At 44.2% G+C, this 22131-nt stretch overlaps 1 long non-coding RNA gene across 2 annotated transcripts in view; it reads right to left on the reverse strand.

Moving 5' to 3' along the window:
• The window catches only part of LOC112839790 (uncharacterized), a 33412-nt gene extending 12027 nt beyond the window's left edge, over positions 1 to 21385 (reverse strand). The window contains exons 1-3 of one of the 2 annotated variants that reach the window (XR_012382129.1): positions 21164 to 21385; positions 16418 to 16470; positions 4505 to 4864 (exon numbers count right to left, since the gene is read on the reverse strand). This is a non-coding gene — a long non-coding RNA (uncharacterized lncRNA). Of the gene's footprint in view, positions 1 to 4504; positions 4865 to 5644; positions 5738 to 16417; positions 16471 to 21163 lie in introns of those variants that run through there. The other variant, XR_012382128.1, reaches the window with a different exon arrangement.
• Between the last annotated feature and the right edge of the window lie 746 nt (positions 21386 to 22131).

Below are 22131 nucleotides of genomic sequence, written 5' to 3' on the forward strand. Positions count from 1 at the left end.
GACCACTTCACCGGTTCCAGTCACCCACCGTCCCACTTGTTTTCCTTGAGGCCACTGCAATGATCTAAGACACACACATGGCCAAATCATTATTCAGCTCAAAATACTTCACTGGCATTCTTCCTTGTCCAGGATTAAATGTAAGCACCTAGCCTGATATGCACACAAGACCCTTCTTAGTCCTTCCCACTACCACCTCCCCCACCCCCATCTCCTGCCACGCCCCACCTCACATTTGACACCATTAAGTTACTTTTTAGTAGTTTCTGGAACATCCATGCTCCTCCCACCATGTACTTACTTATCTTTGTGCCCAGCATGCCCACCCATCACCTCCCGTCTTTGTCCTGGCAAACTACTCTTCCTTGAAGTCGCAACTCAAATGCTACCTCCTTTGAGAACCTTTTCTGACTCTGTAGGTGAACTTGAACACTCTCTTCTATTTATACTCACACGGGGCATTCTGCCTAAAAAGAAAATCACTTTAACAGTGGCACCCTCCCATTTCTAGTGTCTCTGCCTGCCAGCCAGGTCTCACTGCAGGCCTGCAACACATGCCCTATGAAGGGGCTTGGGCCTTTGCATCCTCCTATCCAGAGAGTCTCTGGCAAAATACCAGGCACTTAATAAATTTGTACGACTTGGTCTAAGGAGCTATTTTGCCCTGGGCAGAGCTGTGTTTAGGGTCTTAAGGATCAGAGTCAGTGACCCTGATCTTCCCTATTCTGATTTTATGGCTCAGGCCTAGAGTTAATGGTAAATGTCCTCATTGTTTCGGTTTACTGAAACATCATGTAAACCCAGCATCAGGCGGCTGTTTGACTGGCGACAAACAATTCTGCATTCCAGAGCATGCTGACCCTGTGGCCAGTTTGTTTTGTTTGCTTTTCACTAACAAAGAGGCTCTCATTTAAAGTTCTGAAAGTTAAACCACATTCTATGTTCCATCTTGCCCTCCCTCATAAAAGTGTGAGTGTGTGTGTGTGTGTGTGTGTGTGTGTGTGTGTGTGAAAGAGAGCGAGAGACGGAGACAGAGCTGTGAAATCAGCATGGCAGCTAGGCTTCAAGCTCTTATGCCCTGACCCAAAAGGACGGTATAAAGCACATGGGATGAGGCATCAAGTCCAAAAGTCCCATGGTGGGCAGTCACTAGACTTAGCAGACCACCTACTTCCAAAGTATTAACAAATATGGACCACATCCTCACCAGTTCTCCACTCCATTTTATTTCCCTCTTAGAGTCATTACCTTCTTCACCCGCCTGAGTCCACACAATTATATGTGCCTAACATTCTGGTCATGGTTAATACTCAATGAATGGCAGTGTTAGGATTTCTCTAAGGAGTTGAGACTAATTTTCCACAACCTAAGAATCTTCTATATGGCAAATACACTTTCTGTCATTTCTATCTACAACATACTCACATGGCTACAGTATCACTTGATGTTATCATTTATAAATTTGCAACCATTAGCCTACCCCATAGAAGAATGGGTATCCATGGTTCCATGCAGTGGGAGTACACAAGGACTCAAAGGCTGCTCGCATACTCATACTTAGACTTTACAGACTTCAGGCTAATGGTGAGTAAGCATTTCCGGCAGGGTCTTGAGACTCCTTCCCCTGGCTGCTAGCATTGTTTTACTTTGTCTGGTTTGAACCAAAGCCAGCTGAATCTCCTCCAAGTTCCAGTTTTGGTCAGATCTCGGGAGACAGCCTGTCTGGTTGTTTAAAAACAAATATCTACTTGCACATCCACCCCAACCTGATATGGCAGATCACTGATGCCTTGTGACCGCACCTGTGTCCCCATTTGTGGTGGTGGGAGGGGTAAGGACATTAAGTGCTGGGATCTCCACAGCTGAGGTTACCAAAGTACAAACAAGAGGTCCTGCGAGCAGACAGTGAGGCTACAGAGCCCGTTACGCTCTTACACAACCAGTCTCTGCCGCCAGGCACCCATGCTGTCTTCTCCTTCCCCTGTTTACTCATGAATGTCTCCTTTCGTGGCCTCAAAGCACGTCTGATTGTCTGCCACTACCGAGTGAGCCTACAGTGGGCCTACCCCTGATCAGTGTGCTGAAAAGACAGGAGAGCACAAGAAGAGGGGAGTCTTCACTCCCAAGGAGTTTATAATACAGAGGTGGAGACAAAAAATACACCGACATGAAAAATGGAAAAGAGATCTGGGATTATTGTATTGCGTACACAAAGAAGGGGCCTTTTGCTCACTAGGTTTTACTGCAGTGAGTGAGATCACCCTCAGAATGGCATGTAAGACCTATCCATCAAGGGGGCAGAGGCAGGGGGGATTGGATTCAGCGCTTGAAATAATCCACTTTCAAAACATTTAACATTTAACATTTTGGAATTCAATTATAGTGACGTCAAATATTTTTCATTGAATTACAATTTGACTTTTAGTGAAAAACCCCTCGTCAAATTTACCATTTAAAAATTTTGTTTAAATGTTTAAGAATATGTATATTTTATTAACAAAAGCTTTTCTCCTCTCAATCTGTGCCAACCTCCCTAAGTCTGCCCATCTATCTATTTACCTGTGTTTCTTCTTCTACCAGGAAATGCAGAGCAAATTCTAAGGCTAATCTCCAAACACTAATATAACAGGGGCATGTGGTAATTAATATTATAAACAACGCAGTAAAGAGGCAGGTAGGTGTGGTAGAAAGAGCCTGGGTATCAGAGAAAGGAGGCTTTAATTTGAACGTGCCCCTTTCTCATTAGGTGAACTTGGAAAAGAATAATAATCCTTATTAGTTGAAGGATTTTATCTCATAAGTTTTTTAATAGGAAAAATATTAATGTACATAAAAGATCTAGCACAGTGTTACATATGTTATTTTAAGCTGCCTTGTACATTTTGAGAATTAGATAGAAATCATTAAAAACCCATTTAACTCCTGTTTTTAAAAGTTAGTGTTTTCAAAAACACAAGAAACAAGTGTTGGTGAAGATGAAGAGAAAAAAACAAAACCTATTGCACCGTTGGTGGAAATGCAAAATGGTGCAGCCACTACGGAAAACAGTATGGAGATTCCCCAAAAAGTGAAAAATTGAATTATCATATGACCCAGTAATTCCACTACTAGATATTCATCCAAAGAATTAAAAAACACTAATTCATTGAGAGATGAATGGATAAAGAAGAAGTGGTATATATACACAATGGAATAGTACTCAGCCATAAAAAAAAAATGAAATCTTATGATTGGCAACAACATGAATAGATCTAGAGGGTATAACACTAAGTGAAATAAGTCAGTCAGAAAAGACAAATACCGTATGATTTCACTCAAATGTGGAATTTGAGGAACAAAATAAAAAAAGAGAGAGACAAACCAAAAACCAGACTCTTAACTATAGAGAAAAACCGGCAGGGGCATGGGGGAAACAGGGGAAGAAGATTAAGACTACACTTACCCTGGTGAGCACTGAGTAACATACAGAATTGCTGAACCACTAGGTTGTACATCTGAAACTAATATAACACTGTATGTTAACTGTATTGGAATTAACATTTTTTAAAAGTGTTTATTAATAACTGTACTATCTTTAAGGATGAAATTGTGCTCTCAGGCCTCCCCCAGAGACTTGTGATAACCAGAACACCTGCAATGAAACAGGTTCATCAAAGTTGGGTATGGTTTACTGAGTATTAGCTTTGAAGAGGAATTTGTGTTTGATGGAGGTTTAAATTAGGAGGATTATGTTCTGACAGAAAATGAAGAGGACATGAGGAGCAAATGAGTGAGACTGGAAGGACAGAAAAAAGCTGGAGACAAGGGAAATCAAATCAATCAACTCAAACAGAAACCCTCGAGTCCCTGTGAAGAGACCGCATGGTAGTGTGGAAAGCTCACAGGCTTGGTAATCAGCTGCCTCCAAATTCCTGGTCAGCCACTGGTACTTGTGTGGCCCTAGGCAAGGCACGTAACCTTTCTGAACTTCTACGTCTTCACAGCAAAATCCCTGAAAAATACCTATCTAGCATGAAAGATTATGATCTGTGTAAAGTGCATGACACAATACCTTGTCCACAGGGATGTGTAATAAATGCCCTATTATTACCTCTTAGTTATCATTTGCTATTGGAATCCCCTGGCACCAGTGTGAAGCAGATCCCTAAGAAACTAAAACTAGCCAACTGTCCAGCCAATACAGGAGCAGACACTGAGCTAGAAAACAGACCATTCGAGAAGAAAAAAAAAATCTTTTTGTAGCCATAGCAAGATCAACCAAGAAAAAAAAGGATAATATTGGAATATTATGGGAAAACGTTTTGATATACCCACAAGGAATAAGTTTTGGGGGACTTGGTAGCTAAGTATCAGGAAACCAGAGTTCACTAGCTTCATCTTATGACCCTTGGTAAGTGCAGCCATGTCCCAAAGCAGAAGTCCCCAGAGGAACCAGAGAGAAAGAAAGCTGGGCTACCAAGTTAAAATTATAGACATCCAATGAAGAAATTCATAATTTATGTACCTGATATAATAGCAACAGATGACACCCTTTCTGTGGAGGAGATTAACATGCTGTCTTGAGAGGTGGGATTCCGGCCACTGGAAAGGGGCATCCAGGTGGAGCCAGCGAGGTTCTCCTTCTCCCAGAGCACCTCCATGATGGCCCATGGCACAACATGGTCAACAGCAGAAAGACGGTGCTCAGAGACTGACTTAAAGACCAGGAAAAGAGGTAAAACTGCAACAGCTGGGACCCACAACATTCCTTAAGAATTTCTCTGCAAAAGTTTCACTTCCTGCAGGGGCTGAAGAACAGGATCATTTCAGGAAAGATACCCCATTCCTGGGTCCTGGATGCCAGATCCTGGACAGCAGCAGCATCCTACAACACACAGGAAAACAGCAGAGTGTAAACCATCAGCTCCGGAATCATTTAAAGTACTAACACCATGTCCTAAATCCTGCAAAATAAGAATAAATATATCGTATGCCTGATAATACAAGGCCTCCCTGTGTTCTCTGAACAGTTCTACTGTATTCAGCCTACAAATATATATTCTAGCTATAAGGAGTTTTAAACACGTAACTGACAATAATTATCTTCTTAGAATTCAGGGGAGTTTTTTGAGGCAGTGCTACAAATGGCCTAGCTCTCCTAACACAAACCAAACAAACACGAACTCTGACCCAAGAACTTTATACAGCTGCCTTCTGATTCTGGTCACATATGTTAAATTAAACAAGGAAGCCATTAGACTGAGGTGGCTTTAATGCCTTGGTAGCCTAGTGAAAAAACCAAAACCTAAGCCTGTAAATGCCTCAAGGTTAAGAAACTGAAACCTAAGGACAAGCAATCACAAACAGCCAACTGGGCTTCCCAAGCAAGACAACCACTTATGCTTCAGCCAAACTGAATCATTCCTTTGCTTGCTTCCCCCGTCTTCTCTTTGAACGTCTCTCCTCTGGCTCCCAACTTCTCTAGCGTGTCTCTGCCCAATTAGAACCTCTATTTACTCAAGTAAACATTTTAATATGCCTCAGTTTATCTTTTAACACATTCAAACTCAGTCCTGAATACCATTCTAGCTTAAGGTCATGTCCTCTGACATTTAAAAAGGGAAATATTTTAGAGATCATCTGGCCCACCCCACCCCACTCTCACCCTGTGACCACTTAAAATAAGGGAACCAAGACTCAGGGAGGCTGAGGGATGTCCAAGATCATAATGATGCTAATGTTGATCCTTCCTTCTGTGAATGCAGACCAAATGATTTTGAGACTTAACAATATCCACATAGATCACTCCTCCCAGCACGTATGAGTGACCAATGCTACTCAGTTATGATAGAAAAAGTGAAATGAAAGTTAAGTGATGTGTCATGCCCTCTCACGTGACAAATCTATTCTGTGGAAGGCTGCCACAAACAATGTGAACGTTCATATCAGACCAGGGAAAATTTAGAAACAGGAAGTGTGCCCAGTTACATGAAGCTTATAGTGATAGCCCTCCAAGTAATTCATAGAGAAGCATTTTTAAATTATCATTTTTATAGGGCTGTATTTTTAAAATAGCTTTAAAAATATTTCACCAAAATGATTATTTCACAAAATGTCTAGAAGTCTGAAATCTAAGTAGAGCTTCCTCTATTTCTTCTCCTCCCCCTCCCACCCCAAGCCACCACCATCAGTCCACACTCCACTCTGGCTCCAGCATGACCCTGCAAAATCCACCATTGTGATGCTCACCCTGTTGGCCTCTGGACAAATCATTCTGGTTTGTCCTTATGTCCTTCTGCCACAAACCAGCAAGTCCCTCTCTGAAGCTTACTGGTCCTTTTGTTTGCCTTGAAAAGACCTACTTCTTCATCCTCTATATGCCAACAGCAAATGGATTCCATGTTGCAACCTAAACCCTACTCAAATGTGTACAAAGGAGTGAGTGGGCCATCCAAGCACCTACAAGCATCAATTTATTAAATGGACGCATAAATGCAACATAGGAATAAATAGGCCAGTGTGCTGGTTTTCCATATAAAATTCTTCACACACTGGCCAAATGTAAGCCCACTCCCGGCTCCCACCAACGTGTATATTTAAGATCATCCCACATAGTACCACTTTTTCCATACAATGCACCTCAGTGAGTTGGACGATCTTGAGATGGGCTGACAGAATAGCAACGGTGGGCAATAAGGGGCCAACGAAATGCAGAAACTATAGGATTCAGGGTATAGTATTATCAGTAACAAGTGAGTCACATTATTATCTCAATTTGAAGGCTCACCTGAGAATTCTACGAAGTTGTCTGGTTCAGGGAAAAAAAAAAATCTCAAAAAAAAAGTGAGAGAGAGTAGGAACTATAGGAAAATGAGAAATGTTTTGTTATCATGGAAGTCAGGAAAAAACTTTTAAATACATTTTGAAAAAAATTTACTACTATTCATGTAGTAATTTGAGGTAGTTTTTCCTACACTTAGTAAATGAGAGTACCTAGACTACTACTACCACTACAAAAATATATGTGAAGTGAAAGGCAATTTCAACTAAGTCTAAATGTTATACTATATCAGGGTATGCAATAAACTAATTTTTAAATATAAACATAGTTCTGCAATTTTTTAAAAGAGAAAACCAGCTTCTCCCTGCTATGACAAAATGACTATTAAACAAATACTTGAAAAATATCCACTTGAGGGGCACCTGGCTGGCTCAGTTGGTACAGCATGGGACTCTTGATCTCAGGGTTGTGAGTGCAAGCCCCAGGCTGGATGTAGAAATTACCTAAAAATTAAAAATAAAAAACTTTTTTTTTAAAGATTTCATTTATTTGAGAGAGCATGAGCGGGGGGAGAAGGGGCAGAGGGAGAGGGAGAAGCAGGCTCCCCGCCGAGCAGAGAGCCCAATGTGGGTCTCAATCCCAGGACCCCGAGATCATGACCTGAGCCAAAGGCAGATGCTTAACAAACTGAGCCACCCGGGCGCCACCAAAAATTAAAAAAAAAAATCTTTAAAAAAAATAGCCACTTGAAGGTTGTCAAATTATGGCCCTGCTCCCAGAATCCTCCCCACGTGTCCTGGGTCCTGCCCTGAACTCAGCCCCATTTTATGAGCACAACCACACCAAACATCAATTCTGCTTCTCCCTCCTCTCCTTGCAAATTGCCCCGCTCATTGCTTGCTATTTCTGTGTCTTGCTTCTCCTATTTCGAAAGCAGAAAAGTCTCTTTCCTTTCCAAACTGTTTCTTCCTCAGCTCCCACACATAATTTTGGTTTTATCAATCCCTTGCCTCTTTGGTCTACCATTCTGTACTTAAGTACTCCCTTCTGAGCATCACCCACCAGGGCTTGAGTCTCCATAACCCTAACACACCCATTTTTTCCTCCAGAGCACTGTGCCTTAGCAGCCTCTTTCTGTTCTGCACGGCATCGACAAACTTTCAAAGGAACAGTCTAGATTTCCTTACCACTTCCACATGCTTTAAGCAAAAATGCAACCAAGCAGCAAGTATGGGAGCATGAGGCTGAGTGCATCTGAAGCAACCTGATACGGGCAGCCCCCCACTTCCCACCATAGCCCTGATACAGGGGCTCCAGCAAATATCCAGCCTGAGAGGAAGGAGGGCCCTGGGTCGCCACATCGCTTAGGTTTGGAATTTTGAATTTTCATGTGAACGCTAATAATGGTGAAATAGTAGCAATTTATTTGACTTTTTAAATCATGAGGAACAAGTAAAATACCTCTTTGGGTTGCATCCCGCCTACGGCCCTGAAATTTGCAAACTATTCTCTGAAACCTTTGGCTTCCTTCACCCAACTTTCCAAAACCAGTTTTCTTAGAAGTCATCAGCGACCCCTCAGCTGCCATAAAAGAAGGCCTTTCTCACTCCCTTTCCTGAACTCTCTCTCTGGGAGGGTGGGCACGTTCTATCACAAACCCCCGTGGTAAACTGCCGTAGCTAAGACTCTGTGCCTCCACCCTCTCCTCAGGGTTCTTGTCTTGTCTCCTCTGAGGTTCATCTTGCTTGATCATTTTCTTTTTTGCTTTTTCAAAAACCTCTAATTGCAGCGATCATCTAGCCTCTGGGCTTCAACTATTCCCACTACAGAGCTCCCCCCACTAAAAATCTTCAGTTTCTCTCATTAACCCCATTCTCAAACTCCTATGTATTGGATTCAAGAACCCCCCAAAACACCCTGTGCTGACTCCACCTCTTCCTCAGCGCCACTGCCACCAAATCCACCAGCCGACCAGCCTCACAGCTTCACCAACTGCTTCCTCTCTGCTGACAGCCAACCAGCCATCTCTTCTCCTCTGTGCCCTTTGCAAAATGTATCATGAATATTTCTTCTTCTCCTTTCTTTCTCCTGGACTCTCATTAGCTCTCAGCTGGATGACTAATCCCAGAGCCTGAAACCCCGTCTCCCAGGCCCAGCTCCTTCACTGCTTACTTCCACTGTGGTGCCAGATTCAGGCTCCGGAAGGCGTCAAGTCCTGCCACTCCTCGGCTCACAACTAAATGGCTCCCCGCTACTGACCAAACTGGAACTCAAGACCCTCTGCCAGCTGACCCCCCCCCACTCTTGTCAGCCTATCTGCCTCCCATCCATTTCAAATGCCAAGCATTTCAACCAAACTGCCTCATCTGTTTCCCAAACACACGTCACTCTCTTTGCTTAAGCCACTCATTGTCCGCCCTTTCCTCTATCAAAATCCTAAACGGCAAGCAAAGCACTTTTTTAAAGGTCCCAAATGCCTCCTGACTAATGCAACCCTCCTCTTCTCTGAAACTTTATAATCCTGTATCTATTCCTCTGGCAGGACTTAGCACACTAGAGCCTCCATTAGAGTTCACGGTTGCTTATGTGTTGTCTCCAAGACAGTGGGCTCCTCGGTGTGGCAGGCTTGGGTCTCATTTGCCCTGGACCCCTCACCACACTAGCACAGTAATGTCCGCCGATGTATGTGAGGACCAGGTGACCGAGCCAATCTTCTGTCTGTACTGGTGATAACAATCACATCATAGGTTTTCACCACCTGGGGTTGAGTCTAGTCGTAGGAGAAAGTGAGGCGGACTTCTCTTGCAGGCTGAGACAATCTTGGAATTAGAGTGATGCATACATTGCAAGGGAGTTACAGGTGCAACACTGCACATTTAAACTTGACAATGATTCATGTCAAGTGAACTTTCACTGCTATTTCTAATTCTTCTTCCAATCTGATATTACAGCTACTGCTTAGTCACCAGGACAGCACGCTCCTTTGCATCAAAACCACCCTCCTCAAAAATCCCCCCTGCCATCCCGCCCCTGATACTCCATCCACATCTGATCCACCATGCTGTCTGGACTACAAAGTTTCATTTCATTCTCCTTCAAAATAAATGTGGTATGTTTTTAATGGAAACAGGAATACATCACACATGGTTAAAAAATAATTCAAGCAAACAAAAGTTCTGAATGAAGTACTGAATGAAAAGTCTCCTTCCCAAAACCATACTTCCTCAGCTGAGGAATCTCTCAGTCTCCTAAAGGGCAGCCACTATACCATTTTTGGGATACCCTTCCAGAAGTTTTCCCTCCCCTGAAAATATATAGAAAATAAACTAACTTTTTCACAGGAACATGAGAACACAATGCATACTCTTGTGCAACGTGATTTTTGTTCTTACCATACTCAGTAACTTGTAAATCTAAGTTAATACATGCAAAGCCCTTAGAATGGTTCCTGGCCCACAGTAAGTGCTAAGTAATTTTCAGGTGGAGTGTATCAGAGGACATCCCAGCACTCAAGAGTTTATACCAATTAGACCCTAGAAGCACACAAATAAACGCTGGGATTCCGCTGGACAAGAGCTCAGAGGTGCTTCTCCCCACGCACATTCCGAGAGACAGGCTCCCTGCAGACTTGGCTATTACCTCTCCCCCTGGTGTGGCATTTGGAGGAAATGGTGGCCCCAGAGCTCACACTTCCTAAATAAAATCACACCTACCTCCCACTGATCCCACCAAGTCTAAACAATACACAGAGGAGTAAAGGCTTCCTAAAGGGTTTTTGCTGCAACCACTTTCAAAACACAGAGAAAAACACTTTCTTGCACTTAAACTTGATTACACGGTAAGGAAGGATATATTCAGCCAGGTATGATTAGCTGTGTGGAATCAGCACCCCGAAAATTCTGCCCGAGCTGGCTCAGCTCTGCACTAGGTCACGGGGTGTTTCTAGAAAGTCAGGTGGAGTCCCTTGCATTTGTCTCAGGTCCCAACCCTTCCTGAGTCCTCTAATAAGAGCAGAACTCACAGGAGGTGTGAATTCAGATGTTGACTCAGGCGAGCGCAAGGCCACGCGTTCCAGCGGCTTTGGGAGATGACCATAGAGTCCCTGTCACCCCTCCAGAGCAGTTTTCAGCTCAGAGAACTTTGGAAAGCTCCGAAGAACACAACCCTGTTTCCGCCATTTTCGCTCCCACGCCCGCAGGCCCGCAGTACTTCCGGCTCATTTGCATACCTGATGGGCCTTTCTCGCCCCCGCCCCCACCCTTTCCAGGATCTTTCTGCAGCCTACCAGAATGCACCTCGTCAGCCTGGACACCAGGGGGAGGGGGGGGCGGGGGCGGGGGCGGGGGTGGGGGGCGGGGGTGGGGGAGGGGGGGCGGGGGCCAGGGGAGCGGGGCGCCAAGCGTTCTGACCCTAGGGGCCAGGGTGGAATTGGGAGAGCCTGTGACTACAATTAAGGGGAAGCTGGCGACTTAAACACTGCTCCTGAACAATTAGTTGAGGATCAGTTAAATATAAGCCCCCCAGAGACTTCTTTGCAAGGACATGTACCCCTGTGGACGCCTGGACCCATGTGCACACACACACACACCGGATCCACTCAGCAACTGAAAAGAGGAGAAAGAGAAGGAAAAACAGTGGCACTCCTGCGTCTCACAGGGGAAGAAATATGAGAGGCTTGACCCCTTCATGTTGCTTGCTGAGAGGCTTATGTGGGGTGAGGGACTGGGTCAAAACAGGGTCTGTCTTAGACACCTGTTCTTGCCACCGACTCTCCCAAACGTTTCCCAAAGGCCTAGAGCACCGGATACACGTACCCACATAACTGCACATACACAGAGAAAATGAGCCTTCCTTCTTAACAGCTGCAGCTTCTTAACGGAATGGACTTTCCACTGAGCCTGTCATATAAACTAGCCCACAGCCCATGTCAAAGAGAATATTAAAAATCCAGGAAGAAGTGGAGTCAACAGGGCATAGCTTACCTAAAGTGGCACTTGGCCAGGCCACCTGGGCCAACAGAGGTTCAGGGGCTACTGAATTACCTCAACTGTTCTGGACCAGAACAAGTAGAAGCTTTTCTGAGCAAAATAATAATCAGGGCAACCTCCTAGAGCCTTAGGTGTGAACACAAAGCTGAGGGGCAGAAGGACAGGGCAGTGTTCCACCAAGCTCAAGACGAAGGGAACACACCGTGACAGTGCGTCACGGCTGGAATGTGGGCTGAGCATTGATTGTGCTGAAGGCAAACTGACCTAGTGCCCCCTGCACGGACGTGAGAGAGGAGTGGGACGTAAGTGTAGGGGCGGGATCAGACACTCTCCAGGGAAGGATGGATGATGACTCCGAGCAGCTGCCTGGAAAGTTCAGGGCTGTTGAGCTGTTCCAGTGACTTTAGGGAATTAAGATGTTTGGGGTAGGAGTCCCAGACAAAACTCTGAATTTAGTCTAGTTTCCAGCTGCTCAGACCAAAAACCTTGGTGTCATTCTTGACACACATCTCCTCCACCCCCCACCCTCCCGCCAACGTCCAGTCTATCAGGAAATTCTGTCAGCCTTATTTTCTCGATATATCCATTTCTGCCCATTTCCCACCACGTGGGAAATGCTGCTATCTATCACCCTGGTCCGAGTCATCATTAGCTCTCACCTTGATTACTGACATAACTTCCCCAGGGTTTTTGTTTCCATCCTTGCTCACCTACAGTCCACACAGCAGCCAGAACGATAGTTTGGTAAGTGATGAATCACTACATTCTCCACCTGCAACTAATATTACACAGTGTGCTGACTAACTGGAATTTAAATAAAAACTTGGAATTAAGGAGGGCATGTGATGTGATGAGCCCTGGGTGTTATAGGCAACTAATGAATCATTGAACGCTACACCAAAAACAAATGATGTACTACATGTTGGCTAATTGAATTTAAACAAAATAAATAAATAAATGAATGAATGAATAAATAAATAAATAAAAACTTGAAGAAAAATAAATATTTATTTGCACAGCAAAAATAAATAAGTAAATAAAATGTAAGTCAACTGGAGGACCTGTGAGAGCTCCCCTTCTCACTCAGAGGAAAAGCTGAAGTCCTTCCACTGCTTTACAAGGTCCTCTAGAGTGTGGCCCCCATGGCGGCGAGGCCCTCACCTCCTACTCCTCTCAGCCTCACTCAGTGCACACTGGCCTCCTCATCCGCCAGGAACTGACCAGGACCACTCCTGCCTCAGGGACCTCCTCAAATGCAGTTCCCTCTGCCTGGGAATCTCTTCCCCAGATATATTCATGATTCACCACCTCAGCTCCTTCAGGCTTCTTTTCAAATATTGACTTCTCATAAAGCTCTACCCCATTTAAAATTACAAGCACATACAAATCTTCCTTAAACTTCTCTATTTCTTTTCATATCATTTATCACTTTCTAATGTTATATTTAAGCACATTTACATATATTGAATGCATTTATTATACATTTATTACCCTTCCTGTCTTTCCCCACACAAACATGCAAAGTTCCATGAGCACAAGGAGTTTTACATAATTTGTTTACTCGTGAATTCTTTGAGCCTACTAGATTGTCAGGCATTTAGAGGACTCTCAACACAAGTAGTCTAAATAAACAAATATGGTCATTTATGTCAAAAGCTATTGAATGGTTCCTTTGCCAGAGCAGGAGCTCCTCCATGAAAGGAAATGTGGCATCCATCCATTCACATATGTGGTAAGTATTTACTGAGCACCTAATCTATACCAAGCACTATGCTGGAGTCGAAAATACAATGGTGAACAAACCATGTACAAGTTCCTGCCTTCATGGAACTTACAAATTAGTGACTAGAAACAGATACTCAACAAGTGACTGCACAAATGAGATCATTACAGCTGACATAGTATACCATTAAAATTGTCCAGGAAAAACTTTATGTTTTCTATTGGGTTGGTGGTAGGGGAGATGGAAAAATCTAAGCAGATTAAAGATTATTTAATAAAGAGAACATAATGGGAGATGTCAATGTCTTAGATGGGTTTGGGGAGAATATATGACAAAGGTTAAGTCCCAAAGCTCTGGTTTAAGTAACTGAGTGGATGAAAGTGCCCTTTGCTAGAGTAGTGTAGTAGGCTGAATAACGGTCCACCAAATATATCCATGTTCCAATTCCTAGAATTTGTAAATGCTATCTTATCTGGAAAAAGGACATTTGCAGGTATGATTAATTTAAAGATCTTAAGAACAGGAGATTGTGGGCGCCTGGGTGGCTCAGTTGGTTAGGCGACTGCCTTCGGCTCAGATCATGATCCTGGAGTCCCGGGATCGAGTCTCGCGTCGGGCTCCCTGCTCAGCGGGGAGTCTGCTTCCCACTCTGACCCTCCCCCCCCATGCTCTCTCTCTATCTCATTCTATCTCTCAAATAGATAAAATCTTTAAAAAAAAAAAAAGAACAGGAGACTGTTCTGGATTATTTGGGTGGGCCATAAGTGCAATCCCATATAATCACATGTATCCGTATAACACATGTATCCTTAAAGGGGGAGATCAAAAATACACAAACACACAGGCACAGAAGGCAGTATGAAGATGGAAGCAAGAGAGATTTGAAGATGCTGGCTTTGAAGATTGGAGTGATGGGATCATAAGCCAACTGTGATGGTTAATTCTATGTGTCAATGTAACTGGACCACAGGGTGCCCAGATGTTTGGTCACACATCATTGTGGGTGTGTCTATGAGGCTGTTTCTGGATAAGATTAACATTTATTGCAAGACTGAGTAAAATAGATTGCTTCCCTAATGTGAGTGAGCCTCAGGCAATCAACTGAAGACCTGAGTAGAACAAAAAGGCTTAGTAAGAGGGAATTCCTCCAGCCTGACTGATAGAACTAAGTAAGACATTTGTCTTCTCCTGCCCTCAGACTGGAGCTTACACCACTGGTCCTCCTGAGTCTCTAGCTTGCAGATCTTGTAACTTCTCACCCTCCATAGTTGCCTACGCCAGTTCCTTATAATAAAACCACACGTACACACACACACACACACACACACACACACACACACACACTATTGATTCCATTTCTCTGAAAAACCCTCGCTAATACACCAAGGAATGCTGGAAACCATCAGAAACTGGAAGGGTCAAAAAACAGATTCACCCCGAAAGCCTCCCAAGGAGCTGCAGTCCCGCTGACACCTTGATTTCAGCCCAGTGAAACTGATTTTAGATTTCTGGCCTCTAGGACTGTGAGACTATAAGGCACCGCTTTAAGTCAATCTGACTGCAGTAATTTGTTACAAAAGCCATAGGACACGGACACAATAGGAATCACTATAAGAGGAGATAGGGGAGGTCTCAAGATTTGGTTTGGAACATGGAATCTGGGATGCCTATCACACACCTAGGCATCAGGATTTGGACATGCAGGTATGGAACTGCTGGAATGGTCTGAGCAGGTTTATAAACCCTGAGGCCCAGGGACTGGAATGCATAAGAAGCGGAGCAAAAAGGAAAGACGGATGAGCACCACATCCTCTAAGGCAGTCTCAACAGTGAGAGGTCAGGAAGAAGGATACCCTGAGAAAGAAACAGGAGAGCATGGGGGGGAGGCCAATGGAGGTGAGTGTTTTTGAATTACAGGGTCATCAACTCTGGAGCAGAACCCAGCGTGGAGGAGATTTAAGAGTGAATGGCTGATGAGGTAGAAACAGAGCCTGTGTGGGCAACTTATTCTTGAAGGATATCTGGCTTGGAAAGTAAATAAAGAGAGCAGATAGTTGCCGGGAATATTGGCCCCAGGGAGGATTTGTTGTTGTTGTTGTTGTTGTTGTTCTTACTTTAAATAGGAGGGTCTAGGGCATCAGGGCATCGGGTGTGCCTTGAAAATGTCCCGAGAGACTAGAAACAATCGAAAATGCAAGTGAGGGTGAGGTTGCCGGCCGGAGCCTGAGAAGGACTGAAAGGAGGGAGCATGCGGAGAGCAGGTCTCAATCTGCGCCGTCATTTAGGATTTCCTGGGGATAATTTTAAAATCCTGATGCCCAGCCTGCACCCAAGACAAACGACATCAGATTTCCTGAGTTAGGACCCAGACATCAGTCACTGTGAATGCTTCCCAGGTGATTCCAAAGAAGTGGGCCAGGGGCTTCAGACCACACCCAGAAGTCATGGCCTTGAGTCCAAGGAGGGTCAGGCGCAGGTGCGGGTAGGGCTGGAGGTTTGGTGGGTTTAAGTTAGGGAGTCGCCAACTTCACCTTGGTATTTTCAAATTCAAGACAAGGTCATGTGCTAAGTATGTCCTGAGCATATCACGGAATAAGGGAAAGAATGAGAGCTGAAGAAAAGGGAAAAAAGAGATGACTTAGGTCATACTGAGAGTGGAAAAGAGAAGATGGCCCACCTGGCGGAATGTGGCAAGAGCGCTGGAAAGGGCTGTGAACTTACAGCTATACCATCCACCCAACCAGTCAACTGTCATTTGTCGGAAAGGCACCACACTAGGCAGTAAGGATAAAACATAAGCAGGACACTGTCCTCACAGATTTCACAATTCAATGAGAAAGGAGACATATATAATAAAGAGAAGATTCAGGAACTTAACCCAATCAGAGGGATAGCGGGGGCCCTAACCCTTATGGGGACCGGAGGCATCTCCTTGCATCACAATACCTGGTGCACAGGGTGCCCGAAGCTGTGGTCATTGTACTCCAAGAACTTGCCCGCTGCGGGGAAAGGGAGGACATGAAATTGACGTGAAATGACAATTCTGCTTTTATTTGTCAGGCATGACTAAAGCAGCTGCAAAACATAATGACCTATCAGCAGCACGGTGTCACATGGCGGCTCCAGGCAGGAGGAAGTCTCAAGAGCTCTCAGAAGGGGCGCCAATGCAGAGGTCAACGTGGCATTTTCTACGTGGTAATCTCCATGTGACATTCAGAAAGTGGTCACTAGGTGGCAGGATTTACATTTGCAAAATGACTGCCAGTTGTTGGATAGGATGTAGGAACTAATCAGACACCAGCTGGTGCCCAAAACCAAACTTCCTGGCCTGCCCAGGGAGTTTCCCGTGCCGATGTGACCAGCAAGAAGAACAATAAATAATGATGGTTTTAGGTCACTGTTTAGATCACTGTGAACTGATTGACCCATGGTTATTTAGTTTCACGTATCTCTAGCCTCTAAAACTATGTTGTCCAATAAAGTAGACACTAGTCACATGGACCTCTTGAACACTTGAAGTGTGGCTAGTGCAAATGAGAAACTAATATCTAATTTTATTTTCTTTAATTCATGTAAATATAAAAGCTGATATTCTATTTCAATTATTGAAAAACTTTCAATTATGCTTAAAATCACTCGGGTATGTCAATCCCAAGTTGAACCCTTTTCAACTATAAATTTTCTGAAATCTAAATACAGACTAAGGGGGTGCCTGGGTGGCTCAGTCAGTTAAGCGTCTGCCTTCGGCTCAGGTCATGACCCGGGATCGAGCCCCACATGTAGCTCCCTGCTCCATAGGAGCCTGCTTCTCCCTCTCCCACTCCCCCGCTTGTGTTCCATCTCTCGCTGTGTCTCTCTCTGTCAAATAAATAAATAAAATTTTGAAAAAAATAAACAAATACAGACCAAGAATTTCCAATGAAAATGTACTGTGATATTGAGATGTGGTGTAAGTGTAAAATCCACAATATGAAAAATAAAAGGTAAGTATTTCGTCAATATTTTACACCAACTACAGTGATTTTTACATTGCATGGAATTTTATATAATGTTTTGATGTATTAGACTAAAATACATTACTAGCATTAACTTCACCTAGTTTTTAAATCTTTTTAACGTAGGTATCTTAGCCTGCTGTAACAGAATACCATCAACTAACTGGTTTGTTTAAACAACAAACATTTACTTCTCACAGCTCTGGAGGCTGGGAAGCCTAAAATCAAGGTGCGACAGATTCAGGATCTGGTGAGGGTCCTCTTCTTGGTTTGGAGACAGCTACGTTCTTACTCTATTTTCACTTGGTGCAGAGAGAGATCATCTCTCTTATGTCTTTTAAAAGGGCACAAATCACATCACAAGGGCTCCCCTCCCATGACCTAATGACTTTTCAAAAGCCCCACCTACAAATACTATCAAATTGGGAATTCAGTCAGTCAAACCATATAAATTTTGAAGAGACATAAACCGTGCAGTCCATAACAGTGGGCTACAAGAAAATCTAAAATTACTTAGGTGGTTCCCATTGTTTCTCTTGAGCACTGTTGTTCAGAAGGATGTGTCAAGTTCGCCTATGCAATGGGGTTTTTGTTTAATGAGATGACATGGGGGACTGAGAAAACACAGGACAAAAAAGTGGCTAGGGAATGAGGCTGACCTGGGCGAAGGGAGCAGTTGTCACAGAGCAGTGGGCTGGCATTCCCCTACCTTGCTCCACTCTTATGCATGACACCCTGACCAAATGGGCATTTTTCATTTCTAGCCCAAAGGGACAGTAGATTCAAGTCCTGGGGAGACAGGGTGGCTGGGGCAGGGTCTTTCAAATTTCACCCAGAGCCTTTTCTGTATACAATCCCCCACTTCTACAGATCCTACCCTCAAAGAGAGTAGGGGGAGCAGAGAACAGAGTTCAAAGATTTCTTCAAAGCATTGGGAAAAGCTGGTTGTTCTGACTGTTTCTTCTCTTCTTCAGATTTCCCCGTCACCTTCTTTCTCCTGTTTTATCTCTGGTGCCAGACTCCTTAGGTTCAAGCCCTACACATCCCTGAATGACCCTGAACAATTTATTTAGCTTCCTTGTGTTTCTTCACCCAGAAAAGACTACTCAGAGTGTAGTCATAAAGACTAAATGAAAAAAATATCTGTGAAGTACGTAAAACAGTACCTGGCCATAATAAGCACTATGTGTTAGATATTATTATTATTTTCTCATACCTTTTTTTCAACTTCCTTATGAAGGCGATAAAGAGTTGGCATTCTAAGTCATAATATTTTTAAAAAACTAAAAAGTAAAAATACTTCCCAACCCAATTTTGCAGTTGAAAGTATAAAGAAAAAGTGACAAGCCAACAAAAGGTACATCTCTTCTGCAACTGGGAACCATGGTCAGGCTGTTTTCCTGGTAGATTTCTGGGTTGGGAATGGGCCACCTCCTGCCTGGAGCACCCAAACCCTCAGGTATCCAGATTTCCGCTCCATCCCATGCAGAAAAAACTGCCTGATGCTTGGTTGGCATGTGCAGAGCAAACTGTCATAGGTCTTAATGGCGGTGGTAGCTCAGTCATTCCTAACAGCACATTTTGACATGACAGCTGACTTCTCTGGATGCACTGCCCTGCTCAGGCTTCACATCTTTCTCAGAAAACCACAGCTTGGGCTAGCTCTAAGACAATTCCTGCAGTGGCTCCGACATTATTGGCTCATACGAAGCAAACATTGTTTGTCATGTGCTTGGTTTATTTTTGGCTCTTGAATACTTACCGTGCATATGTTTCAAAGCTACGAGTCAGCCTCACTTTACACAGCAGATACAAGAGTAGTTAAATTCTGAAAAATCAGGTCATCTAAAAATGCACTAGATGTGGTTACAGTTTAAAGGAGGGTGAGGTGCAGTCACGGATAAACTGAGTCCTTTGTTAAAATAAATCTTTCCATTTCCTCAGTGTAACAAATTCCAATTTTTATGGTAGATTTGTTTAAAATGAATTAAACTATATTTAGAAAGTGAAAAGGAAAGTTTAGAATTTCCTCCTTCTACTTCATCCCTTTTTTTTTTTTTTTTTTGGTTTGTTTCTTACTAGACCTGCAGTGGGAAGGAACTGGGTTCAAAGAGGAAGACTATGCTAGAACTGAAGCTATAACCGTAATCTTCCCATTCTTGGCCTTGGGGTTGCCAGTTTGATCGCATCTCCATGTAAAGACATTTTTTCTCTAACCTTGATGTTTATTTATGGCTGATCTTCACAGTCTATGTTTATGCAGGAATACAAAATGGATTTTCTCTCTCTTGTTGAAAATCCCAAGGCCAGTTCTTGGCTTCCTATTTTCTTCCCCACAGGTTCCACACGCTTGCATCTCATTTGAAAGAAAAAGCCAAAAGCTAAATGTGTACCATCTTGGAGGTGAACTGCCTACCATGTCGGTCAATGTCAGGGTTGGGGGCGTGGTGCATCTCAGGTGTTCAGGGCCCTCTGCTCCCTGACTTCCCTCCAGCCAGGCACAACCCACTGGCCAGGCTCAGCTGACCACGGGGTCCCAGCCCCAGAAGTGGAGGAAGCTCGAGGCTTTTCCTTTGCAACTGTCCTGGCTGCTGACCTGATCAGGCATCTGGACAACCCCACAGGGTCTTGGAAGAATGGGGACCTATGGAGAGAAAACACATGGGTGCTGCCTGGGCCTTCCAGAGACCAAGACACATGATGATCCTACAGAAAAAACGTGCGGCAGAGTAAGGGCTAAACGGGGTGCTAGGAGGATGAAAAGCTGTAACTAAAGATGAGGCTCAAAAATAGAAAGGAATATAAAAATCCAAGAGGAAGAAAAGTTAGAGATAAAGGTATTTGAAGCAAGAACTGAACTTTGCAAGAAAAAGGTTTTCAGAAACGAAGTACGGGAGGAGCGGCAGCCCCTGGTTGGCATGGAAGTAAGGGCTCGTGTAAAGGACACAAAGGAGAAGAACGGAGAGGCATTTCCCTGAGCACAGAGGCCGGGCGACTGCAGGGCTCTGACCCACTCTCTCTGAACTGATGAGTTCCTGTGATTGGGGTTGGCTTTGTCTTGTTTTGTAGGTCACAGCCCAGAGTAACTCAGTACACACTTACAAACACGATATTTTTCATTATTTTGAAGTAAAGCACTCCAAAAGGCAAATTGTCCCAGACTAGCAAATCTTCCCCCCAAACCAAAAACCTTCAATATGTTCCAACCATGCAGGACCTAAGAGAGACCTATTTGGAGTGTAATCAGGGTGTCTACTCGGGACAAACAGTGACCCTCTGGGGAAGTAAAAGGGGAGAGAGGTTGGTTCCAGCCAGGCCATGTTCAGTAGCTTCGGGCACCTTTGGAGATGTGAGCTATGCTTTAACGTAGACAGAAGCTGAGCTGGTGTGTGAGGTTCAAGCCAGCTCTAGAAACGTGTTTACAAGACACGTGCAAGTGTTTAGATGTCGCCACAAGAAAAGCTCTCTGTGCAGCATCTTAACCTTCTATTTCTAGTTCCTCAGCTCTTCCCCAAAGCCCTTCATCCTCCACCCTGGGCACCCCCATGCAGGCTGACTGCTCAAGAACTCGTGTGATTGGAGACAGCCTCCTTCACAGGAGGCGGCAGCAGTAGGCATAGATTGGGCAGGCAAACCTGGTGGGCCCCCTTAATAAGCTTCTTTGTTTGTGTAAATATTTCCCCTTGGCCCTACTTACCAATCGGCAGCCATGATGTTTCCCAATCACAACAATAAATGGGGCCTGGGGCAGCCACCTCTTGCTCCATCTTTAAAGAGGACTATTTACAGTGGCCTTTGCAGTCAATCCATCTCCTTCTCAGTGGAAAGTCAACTGCAGCTCACAGTAGTCACTGGTTGTGAGCGAGGAAGCACTTGGTGGTCAATAGCACTGGGCCTTCAGCAGCCCCAGCAGTGGCTCAGAGCTGTAGATTATGCACAATTAAGAAAATGCATCTGTGTGAAGCAAGGAACAGCCCACAGGCCTGGGGACCGAGTCAGCATGTCCTTGGCATTTACTAGGTCCAGATGTCTTTATCTTCTGGGCAGGAAGTCAGAGTCTGTCCAGATGGCTTCTTGATTGCTTTCAGCCCAGCTGATTAAATTTCTAGGGCTGACATCCCTTCCAAATACACTCTCCATCCTCTGAAAATGTGGTTGTCAAATAAGTGCCAGAAGAATCCCTGCACACAACAGCTAACTGGGAGGGCTCAGATTGGAACCTGAGTGTCTGGGACATACACACTGTGCAAATTTCCTGCCACGTGGTTGTGGTTCTGGAATTCTTTCTGTTACAAGCAAGGGAATTTCTGGAAAGGCAGTGTGGTGAGGTGCAAGAGCATGACTCTGGGATCAGATGGAGCCCATGAGGAGTCATGGATTCTCCACATTCTGACCTGTGACCTTGAGCATATCCCTAAACCACTCTGGCCTCAGTTTACTCACCTATAAATTTATGATAACAACAGGAACTTCCTTGATAGGTTGTTGTGAAGATTTTTTTGAGAATATGCATGTCAAGTGCTTCTAGGAGTACCTGGCTCCTTCCTAGTAAGGGTTCCTTGCATGTATTTTCTAAGGAGTCTTCTTTAGTTTTGCTCCTAGCTTCCGAAGGAGGACCTGCTTCTTAGAAACAGAGACCTGAAATGGGGGTGACAAGCCAGCCTG

This window comes from Callorhinus ursinus, unplaced genomic scaffold (assembly GCF_003265705.2).
Source record: "Callorhinus ursinus isolate GAN/ISIS: 27379988/994484 unplaced genomic scaffold, GSC_fseal_2.0 scaffold23, whole genome shotgun sequence".
In the NCBI taxonomy this organism is placed as follows: domain Eukaryota; kingdom Metazoa; phylum Chordata; class Mammalia; order Carnivora; family Otariidae; genus Callorhinus; species Callorhinus ursinus.